Raw genomic sequence first — 11,321 nt, forward strand, 5'->3', positions numbered from 1 at the left:
AAATTGTAATTCTGTGCTATTCCCAAATAAACCCATTTTTGCTGGTAAATGACTGACAATTTTAAGATTAACATTATGCAAATGAAAGTTTACCACAATTTGAGAAAGAAACAGAGCATTGTTTACTATCACATCTAGCATATGAATAGGACTAATGTTCCTTTCATTATGAAATGGAAATATTTGCCAATAGTTTTGACATATACCTACTCCTTGAGAGGACCATAGGAAAGCATTACCTTGAACTTTTTCTTAAACTGATGGGCTGTTTTGAATAGCATACTGGAGGACTGATGTTTTCACATCTTTCTACATTGTATGCTGGGGTTAGTGTGCTGGAGCCCATGCACATCTCTTCCTAATTCCATGTTCAGTGAAATCATTTTGGTAACTTGAAACAGGTCATGGCGATGGTATATACCAAGAAACTAAGTGGACTTTCCCCCCACATAAAGTCAATTGTTAGGATGCACTTCCTGGGATACTGAGTAAAAATTCTGGGTCCCGATTCCAATATGTTGGTGGTGACTTTCTCTATAGCATCAAGTAATTCTTGGACAGAAGCTGCAGGTCCTAAAATTCAACTCAATTTTGATACTATCTACTCAGATATAGCATCAGATTCCATAGGTTCAGGGCTCAGTCCCACAAGACTAACCCCCCAACCTGTCTATCAGATAATAGTCACAAGCCCTGGTTCTCACCTGTGCTGATTAACTGTCTATAGATGGAAGGTTTCCATGATACCCCTCGTTGGGTTCAATTAATTTGCTAAAACAGCTCACAAAACCCAGAGAAACATTCTACTTACTAGATTACTGGTTTACTATAAAATGATATAATTCAGGAATAGTCACATGAAAGAGATGCATAAAACAAGGTATGGGGAAAGGGTATGGAGCTTCGCATGGAGCTTCAATGTCCTCTTCAGGTATGCACTCTCTCAGCACCTGCACCAGGTATTCACCAATCTGGAAGCCCACAAAACCCACCCTTTTGTGTTTTTATGAAGACTGCATTACATTGGCATGATTGTCAAACCATTAGCCATTAGTGATCGAACTCAATCTCTAGCCCCTTTCCCCTCCCCAGAGATTAGGGGTGGGAATGAAAGTTCCAACCCTCTAATCACATGGTTGGCTCCCCACTCAACCAGCCCCCATCTTTAGGTGCTTTCCAGAAGTCCTCTCATTAACATAACAAAAGACACCTTTATCAATCGCATCATTTAGGAAATTCCAAAGGTTTTAGGAACTCTCTGCCAGAAATGGGGACTAAGATAAAAATCTATATTCTTATTATAAATCAAAATATTATATTGGAACACCACAATTTCCACCTCCCAATAAGCCTGTATTTCTAGAGATTCTACCTGCTGCACGGTGCAGTAATGTGTTGAGGCATTGCTGGGTAGGTGATAGAAAAGCAGGTCATACCCACTGGTTAACTCCCAGTTCTTACCTTGACCCCGCAGCAGCATTCTTTGCAGTTAACGCTATTAATGCACTTTTTTCATCTGGCTACACAACACTCTTCTTACTAGTTGCTCTTTCTTGGTATCCTTTGGTGGTTTCTTCTTTTGTTTCCTATTTCTTATGGGTTTGTAGTAAAATCTCATTTGGTTTTAATCTGCATTTACTTAATGGCTAATGATGTTGAGCATCTTTCCATGTGCTTATCCACTAACTGTATATCCTCTTCAGTGAAATGCCTGTTCATTTCTTTTGCCTATTTTCTAATTAAGTTTTCATAAAGGACGTAGCTGCCTCCCTTCCCCCCCCCCCCACCAAATTTGGAGCAAGGAATAGACATTCAGAGAAAGGCAATAGCTCCATATAAAAAATATTTTCAGAAGTGTTTTTATCATCTATATATCCTTCCTTTCTATATCCTTACTTTAGCTGGCGGGTTCAAGGGTTGTGGAGGTGGTTTTCACAGGTTTCCTTTGAATATCTGCAAGTAAAGGTTTGACACTTCCCTTTGGAATTTTATATCTATTATATATCCTTAATTTAGGTTTAAAAGTGAATATTTAGTATAAATGAGAAAAAAATTCCAAATTGTAAAATTAAAAAAAAAGTTAATGCTGGCAAATACTTCAAATATCACAAAATTCAGAAAAATAATATTTGTATTAATTTCCTGACATGTCTTTATAAATTTTCTCTGTATATTTTGCCTGAATACTTACGTACAATAAAATGCACAAACCTTCAAGGTACAGCCTGATACATTTTTACTTAGATATATACCTACATAGCCACAACCCAGATCAAAATGTTCATTTTCAGCACCTTGGAAGGTTCCCTGTTTCTCCTTTCAGTCAGTACCAACCAAGATTAACACATATTCTGACTTTTTCCACCACATCTTAGTTTTGACTGCTTTTAAACTTCATGTAAATGGAGTGATATAGTAGCTACTCTTTTGTGTCTGGCTTCTTCCATTTATCATTATGTGTATGAGACTCATTGATGATGTTGTACATATCATTCTATTGCATCTTTGTACTTAGTTGAAACCTCAATTTTAACAAAACACCCTATCACATACAATATCTCTGAGGGTATTGTTCTCTCGGTTGCAAAGAATCATGTTGGCTAGTTTCAGTAACTTTTATATACGATCAATAACCAAGTCTTATACACTCTTCTCAGATAAGGACCCTTCTAAGTATCTCCTCTTTTCCATTCTCCCTGCCAATGTGCTCATTCAGAGCCTTATCATCTCATACCTAGAATACTCTCACAGACTTTTCTACTTCTACCATCTTGCCTTCAAACTTCTCCCCTGGAAGATTAAGCCAGTGGGGCAAAAATATTTGTCATGTTACTCTCCAGGCTCAAAATACTCAAATATTCTACTTTGTTTATAAGAAAAAAAAAAAAAAATGAAACACTTTAAACTGATACTCAGTGCCCCTCACCATTAGGCTTCAGTGAACTTCTCCTTTATTACCATAACAATGAATCTTGAATAACTGCCCTGCCCCTTACTACCTGCGCCATAGATACTTAGAAGTAGTCATGCCCAGGGACAATTCCAACCATCCTCCAATACACAATTTAAATCCCACTTCCTCTATGAAGCTTTACTCCAACAACTGATACATAAATGAAGTCTCTCTTAAGTCTGTACTGTTCCCCCTACTACTTATTTGACGCATTTTACTCTTTGGCAGGTTGCTGCTTAAAATTTACTACGCTGGTTTTATCTCTGTGAGAAGACTCTTAATTTTCTGAAGAGGAGTCATCACTTCTTTGTTATTTTTTAGTTCTATGGAGGGCCTTTGGTAGGTTTTAATAAAGAGCTTTATAAAACATTTAAAAGGCCCTGGATAAAAGCAACAATGGTTAAAGTGGCAACAGATGACAAACTTTTGCTACTTTCTAAATCTGCTATGATCAACCCTGATAAACATCAGTTAACTCACTAGTGAAGATCATTTCCATGCTGATGTCAAAAACATAATTCCTGGTAGTTGAGAAAATGCACTTAAAATAGAGATGTATTCCAATGGTGTAGCTTGTCATAGATATTCTACTTGGTTCATTCTCCTTTCTTACCCTTGAAAGATTTACCCTGGAAGTATCAAGATAATTTGGTAGTATATCTATAATAACTTCCACCTGAAGAGCTAAAAACATGATAACGTGCCATTACTGTGAGAATGAAAGACTAACAACTCAAAGTCCAAAGTTAAAACCTAAATGAGAGAATGTTTAACACAATGGCCCTAGATCATCTAGCAACTCTACTGCAGTTTTTAAAGCATTAAAAAAAAAAAGAAAAGAAAAGAAAAAAGAATAGGTCATCTACCTATGCAGAGCTTTACATTATAATGATTTAACTTTCTTTAAAAATAGAACTTTTTAGATTTACATTTGAAATAAAAATATCAAACTACTATCAAGGAGTCTAATATAAAAAGAAAATATAATGGAAGGCACTAATAGAGCATTTCATGATCAATAATTCGGTAAAGTTACACACTCCAGTTCTCACTAATACGCTGTGAAGTCTAGTTCATATAACATTATCACATATCACATATCACATATTTCAAAATATAATGCTACCTTTGTAGAAGAAAATCTGCTTGTGCAATATTGGAACAAATTGATTTGTAAGGTCCTGAAAATGATAATTCTCTAGAATAAAAATGTATCCTTATAATATCCTGTGATACTCTGAAAAACTGTTACTGATGAGAGCTCCTTTCCATTCCTACCTCACATTACCCCCTTGCTCTATTGTCTTTGGAGAGAAGAAAACGTCTCCACAACTATAAATGTCTCCGCAGCACCTCTGGGAGAATGAGAAGGGGAAGAATAAGTTGTCCATAAACATAATGAGAATCACTTGGCAAATTTCAATATCCTATTGTTCTAATTTTAGAATTGCCAAGTAAATATCTAGTTCATATAGAACTTTGAAAAAAGTTGAAACTACACAATTTTGAAACAATCCTACTTCCTTCACCCGGGTTTTCTCCCTGCTCCCCCACATTTAACCTTTCATGCATTTATTTTGGTGTCCACATTCTTCTTGAAGTATGTTGTTAAACCTAAGACCTCATAAAGTAAATCCTTGCAGTTACGAAAAAAGAGAAAGTGAGGTCATTTTGGAGTTGTGTGGCTAATTTACAATCTGAACACTTTTGCATTTTTCCTATTTTAAAGAAACTTTAAAAACTTATCAATAGATTTCTTTGTGGCTTTTACTAATGAAGTTGTATTTTTTTTTTTTTCCACCAGTGGTAGGTGTTGAATAATTTGAATGGGAATTTGAAGGTTCATGGCTTCCAAACCAGCAGGAGTTAAGGCTTAATTGCTTGGAAATACATTTTCATGGCTGATACCAGTAACAGAAAAATGTCTGGATGTCAAAAGAGGCTCTGTGCTAATCAGTTAACCATAACATGTGTTGCCCCATACCTAGGGACAATGTAACTGTTAACAGCTTGAAGCTATTAAAAATGTACCAATAGAGAACTTTCTTATACTTTTTTCACTAATATGCGTCTTCACTCTAAATAAACGAATAGAGAAATTTTGTACTCAACTACTATTCATGAAAAGGAAGGTACATTCACCTAGTTTGAGCTTCAAAACACATTACATCGAATGCAGCCGTTCATTAAGGTAACGATTTAGAAGTCACTCGTTTGCTAATATGCTCTCTCTCGGTGTCAACTCAGAAGCTGCCTATTCGATCTGGTTACACTCCAGAGACAAGGATTTGATTTCCAGCTCTGGAGATCAGGTCAAGAATTGCAATAACAATTAGTAATTAGTAGTTAGATCTCAATTTACCACATTAGAAGGTCATTTCTCCGAAGCATTTGGTCTCATGAGAGGAAAGGAATACAGGAGACTAAAAACTGTTGAAACTCTGAAATCTAGGAAAGACTGTAGAATCTAAGATGCTCCTTGAAATCTTTAGACATTCTTAGTATAATGAGGTCTTTCTTAAGATCTCACTTTTCTAAAATTAATTCACATTTTGAGGCCTTAATTACAGGTTTTGCACTAGCACATACTGTGTAACAAAACAATACTTAAGGTGTAAGTTTGTCATCTTTAACATGGTGATATCCCTGCGAACAGAGATAAAAGACAATACGTGAATATGGCTTTAAATACTTGCTACTATCATTATCAAAAAATAAAATTAACTTATATATCAAAAAATCTAAATAGTACAATATATTTTAAAGTAAAGTAATATTTTATGGTATGAATGTGACAGATTTCTGATAATTTTCATAAAAAGTAAAGCTCTCAGTTAATAAACACTAAGATATATGAAAAATGCATTTTATTTTCTAAATTAACTTGAGTTCTGCTATCTAATCTACATCCCATTAAATTAAAACAAATTTAAACTTAGTCACTGTTGGAACTTCTACCCAATCCTCGAGCTGACATCATGTTCAAGATTCCCGATTCTTACACTGGGTCCATGCAGCTGGATAGGGTGAGGTAGTCTCTCTGTTCATCAGTCACATTCTATAAACTTGACTGTGGAGATATGCCATTTATCTATGTGTGCTTGACCATCAGTCTGGGAGATTTGTTGATTTCATATGGTATCAGTTGGTATATGGTGATCACATGTGAGAGAAAGTTGTTGATGCCCTTGTTACTATATCCAGAGATACCTTCTGGAGCTTTACCTTTCTGAGGTCTCACTGCCTCCACCAAGACACTGTCAGGAAATAGGACCCCAGTTCCAACCATTCCAGAACCTATACATCTCTCTCCTCTCAACAGCTAAGAGTGTCTCTTGAGCCTTATGGAAACACTTTTATCTTTCCTGCTTCTCTAAGACCTCTTTTTCTCTCAGGCCGTATCTTTTTCCTATAACCGAGATTTTTAGAAAATAAATTCCGAGACATTTTTGAGGTGACCACTGCATTCGATGTCTCTACATACCCATTCTGAGGCAATGAAGCACAGGGCCAACTACCTTAGTAGAGAGAAGGGACAAAGAAAAATGCAGACCGAAGAACAAAACATAAAATAATACTCCAAAATATCATCCAGTCATACACAGACAGTAAATCTTTGGAAAGTTTAAAAAAATAGATTACAGTAAAAGTGTTGATTATCTAATTCAGTCAGCAACAATGTAAATGATTCTATATCAGTTAAGTTTTAGAAATTCTAAAGACAGACATTAGTGTTACACTTACAAAGATGTAGTTACTATTAGCAATTAAAGGAAGAATTTTACTACTAAAATCTTCCATAGAAAGTCTGCTAGTTTCATTGGACTGGTAAATCCTAACAGGAAAAGATAGGTGTATCTTTATAGAACTAAGAATTGCATGAGTTAATCATTTTCGGATGCAAGAAACAAAGGCCTCCCTTAGGTTATCTCAAGTAATGAGGTTTTATTGCAAAGATCTTCAGAATTTCCTTATATCAGGAGCTTTCAATAGGATATCTGGTTGGAAAGGAGAGCTAAGCAAGTGGTCTTATATTTATTTACCTTTCATAGTGTACACAGACCTTTTATTTGCATTGTATGAACTCCATAATCCCACTGATAGGTAATAAAGTTGATAGTAAAATATATTAGTATGTTGACACATAAATAGCATTAGAAAAATTTGCGACTTTTTGAAGAAAAACAGGTGTAAAACTGAAATAAAACCAACAGCACAAAGACAATGGAAGACAAAAATCAGTCAATTTAACTTCATTGATTTCCACAGAATACAATAGAAAGTAAAAACCTGCTTCTTTACATAAACAGTACAATAGGATTTGCACATATTTGAAAATAGTCAAGGAGCTTTAGGGTTAGCACAAGCAAGTAGCAGAATAGTAAGAGCCAAAAAGGATGATCCAGGACATCTCTCTATCCCCTCAATTTTGATGCCATGCTTATACAAATATAAGCTGAATTCAGGCATGGAAGTAATCAGCACTGTAGGTGACCCAGAGGTAGTACTGACCTTCTCAAGAGAAGTGCTAAGAGGAAAGATAGGTATAGTTAACAAGGCGATAAAGGCATGGCTCTGTATTTTGCATCAACGTCCAAATCCAAACATACATACTTGACAAACGTGGAGATATTGCAGGTTTTTCCCAATGGCTGGCCCTGGACAGGTCAATATAGTTGAATGGAAGAAACTACAAATAGAGAGAATAGGCAGAAGCTTTTCTTCCTTACATCCTGGGATGGCAGTGATACAAAGTGATCCAGTGATTCATTGCCCTCTCCTGACCATCAGCTCTGGGGTTTAGACTTTACCAGGGAAAGTTGAATCATGAATAGTGTTATCAGGGCACAGTGATGGTTCTTGAAATCCAATAGCAGCTTAATATATTGATAATTTTCTGTTACTATATCATCCAGAAAATTATATTCTCAAGCAATTAAACCCTATCTCCTGCTAGTTTCGAAGTCACAAACCATCAAATTTCCTATTTCAGTCAATCAATTTCTATTCTTAGTCCAAAGAGTAATGGCTGAGTTAAGAATGATTTGGTACAGAAAGTATATAAAGAGCTATCTAGATTGGCTTCAGTGCTGCAGAACCTGGGGCAAGGCTGTTTTCCTCCAAAGCAGTTCAGTACATTTCTGAAACCTCAAGTATAACAGACTATATTATAGTATGTGAATCTATAGGAAAAGAAACACAAGGGTATATTATGGGAAAGAGATTCTTTTATATAATAATCTGTACATTACAGAGGGGACTTAGAACTCATGAATTAACTTTAAAGCAAAAAATAAAACATGAAATATATAAAGCAAAAATACAATTTTAATTTAAATTTCTTGCCTAAAAGTTCTGGAGGTGTAAAAGAATTATATTTTAGATATCTTTGGTTAGTATGCAACTTCAGTATTAATTGTATATTAATCTTTCAATGTGTAGACATTTAGAATGCTAAATGAATTCTGGGCCTTCAATATTATCAAGTGATACACACACACACACATATACACACACACACACATATTTCCAAGTGTTATATTTCACATGGAGCCTGAAACACTCCCAAGAGTATGTTTCCCTTCACCAAAAAGCATACTAAAACAGACAAAAAAAAAATCATCAATAGCTAATCTATTGTGGTTCACCAGGAGACAATGGAAACATTCTTTAAGGGATAAAATATTGTATCCCCTTCCGTTCTGTATTCAACTCACAATTCTCCGGGATGATTTCTGTCTTAATGTATTTTTTGTCCTCAAAATTTCTTCTTTGTCCTATGGATTGTTTAAAAGTATATTCTTTAGTTCCCAAGTGTTTGAAAAATGGAGTAGATATACTTTTTTCTGTTCCTCCTCCTAAGTACAACCGTAAGCTCTAAGCATTACCTAAAACAAACCTAAGAAGATTCTGAAAGGTACATAAAAGGTAGAAGACTAGATAGGGACTTTGGGACCCAGGGAACAATACAGTGGTGAGTTTGTTCTGTTTTCTTCTCACTTCATATATCCCAGACTTAGAGCAGAAGAGGTTAGCAACCCAGCCACACCAGAGTGAAGATCAAACAAACAAACAAAAAACTAGCAACAATGAAAGTATGTTCTCTCTAACCAAATGACCAGGAAATGGGCAGCCTAAGAAGATAATAATTTTAACCACTCTATTCCATTCAAACACTGCAGAAAAGATAGTGCCCCACCCTCACCCATGCCAGCAAAGGCTAAGTGGCGGGCTGAGACTTCCACCCTCTCCATGTTATAACAAGGTACCAAATCCCTCCTCCATGTCGTGTCATGAAAGGTCTCAGGTTTCACTGGAAGATGACTGAGGAACCTGGACCTTTATACACACATGGAAAAAATGAGGCAACATGGCCACTTCTTTTACTGGAGTGGTATGAAAGAAAGCCAGCTAAAATGCTGAAGATACAGTAGTGAACAAGAGAGATCATGGCTCTCATTCCTGAAGCTAATATTCTAGTGAAGATCTGGATCTAAATGTCTGTGACATTTAAAATAATGTGATATTGAGGTGATACAGGTTAAACAATGACTGTGCCTTGCTACAAATTACAAGTCAAATTATCAACTGAGCAGAGAACTCAACAAAAACTCATGTGTCAAGATGAAAGAATAAGGCAAGAGACAAGGATTATAAACTAAAGCAACCTAAATGACCTAGAGGTGTCCACATATCTTGATAAAGAACCATGACTACTTTCCAGATAGAAAGAATTTCATCGTGTCCTGGGGAGCATATATATTTTATGGAGTATTTATACAACATAGGACAACAAGTATGCTTTTCAGGGGTCCCCCACACCTGAATAATTATTGAATTATACTGATTATTGGTATATCCTGATGTCTAATGAATATATGCTAATTAACTTTCTCCATAATTACAACAGTTTTTGTAACTATGCTATAGATTTTCTTGTGGACAAGTTTATGTTAACCATAGTTGGTCAATGGTGGGGATTAGAATGAAAAGACAAAATTCTCTTAATATTTTGAGTTATATAGGAATCATCATCCCCTTTTCTCTAAAGTGTTGATATAAGGTGAATCTCTTCAAGATCCCAATCATAAAGATTTACTATAAAATAATCCCACATATAATGCAGAACTAATACATGGATTATAAGGTGGACATTAAACAAAGATAACCAAGTGCCTGTGATTATTTTTAAGTAATATCAAAAATAAAAAATTTGTTTTACATTCTGGTATTAGAAGTAAAAAAAAAAAACAAAACAAATGTAAGTCAAGGATAGTAAAGACATCGAGAGCCATACATACAAACTACTTGTAGAAAATCTCAGTGGGTGTTATACGCAAACAATGAATCATGGAACACTACATCAAAAACTAAAGATGTAATGCATGGTGATTAACATAACATAAAAAAAAAAAGAAAATCTCACTTCCCAGTTTTTTCTCTTTAGTCTTTCTCACTTAGAATAAAAAAGCAACAAAACCCAGTTGTGCTAGTGTTATTTGTTCACAGCAAGTTGGAAAACACCTCTTAAGAGTAACCTTGAAAGTAAAGGAAGTCTGTTTTTAGTGGAATATTCATTAGTAACATTGATCCTGCAAATTTTAATCCCAGAGAGATAAAAATGTATGGATAATAATATTTTCTGTGATCTTGAAAAAGGAGATGGTTTTAACATAATAAAAAATGCACATTAATATATTATCACAGTGTTTTAAAAGTTTTTGTAAACAGGATGAATTGGAAGTCAGATAATTAAAAGTAAAAAATAGAAGACAAATGATCAGTTATGGGAAGCGTTTGCTGAAGAGCCACATCTGCTCCTGCGTAGCACAGGATGACTGGCACTTAATCTGGAACTGGACCATGGAGCACTTATGTCCAGAATGAACATGAAAATGGATTCTCATTATCCATCTTGTGGATGACAGAAAAAACGAACCAACCCTTCATATCCTGCCTATCCCCGACATTCCAAAGTTTTTACCTTTTTCAGTCCCTCATAGCTATAGAGCGAATGCCCATCTTGTCACTGATGGTTGTATAGGTTCATCCCTAAATCGGTGGAAATTTGTATTGGACAACGTTCAGTTACCTTCATTCTTGTTCATTGATACCTTATGCTTGTGGGATCTTATTGGATCTTTTTATGATAAACTAGAATGAAACTCACGTGATATGACTATTTTGTTTAAAAACTGTAAGTGGTTGAGGGGGCGGAGCAAGATGGCGGAGGAGTAGGAGACCTGGATTTCGTCTCCTCTCAGGAATTCAGCTGGATAGGGATCAAACCATTCTGAACACCTACGAATTCAACAGGAGATGGAAGAAAAGAAGAGCAACAACTCTCTCATCAGAAAAGCGACCACTT

The sequence above is a fragment of the Leptonychotes weddellii genome, chromosome 4 (genome assembly GCF_054177405.1).
Source record: "Leptonychotes weddellii isolate Sample4059 chromosome 4, ASM5417740v2, whole genome shotgun sequence".
Classification (NCBI taxonomy): domain Eukaryota; kingdom Metazoa; phylum Chordata; class Mammalia; order Carnivora; family Phocidae; genus Leptonychotes; species Leptonychotes weddellii.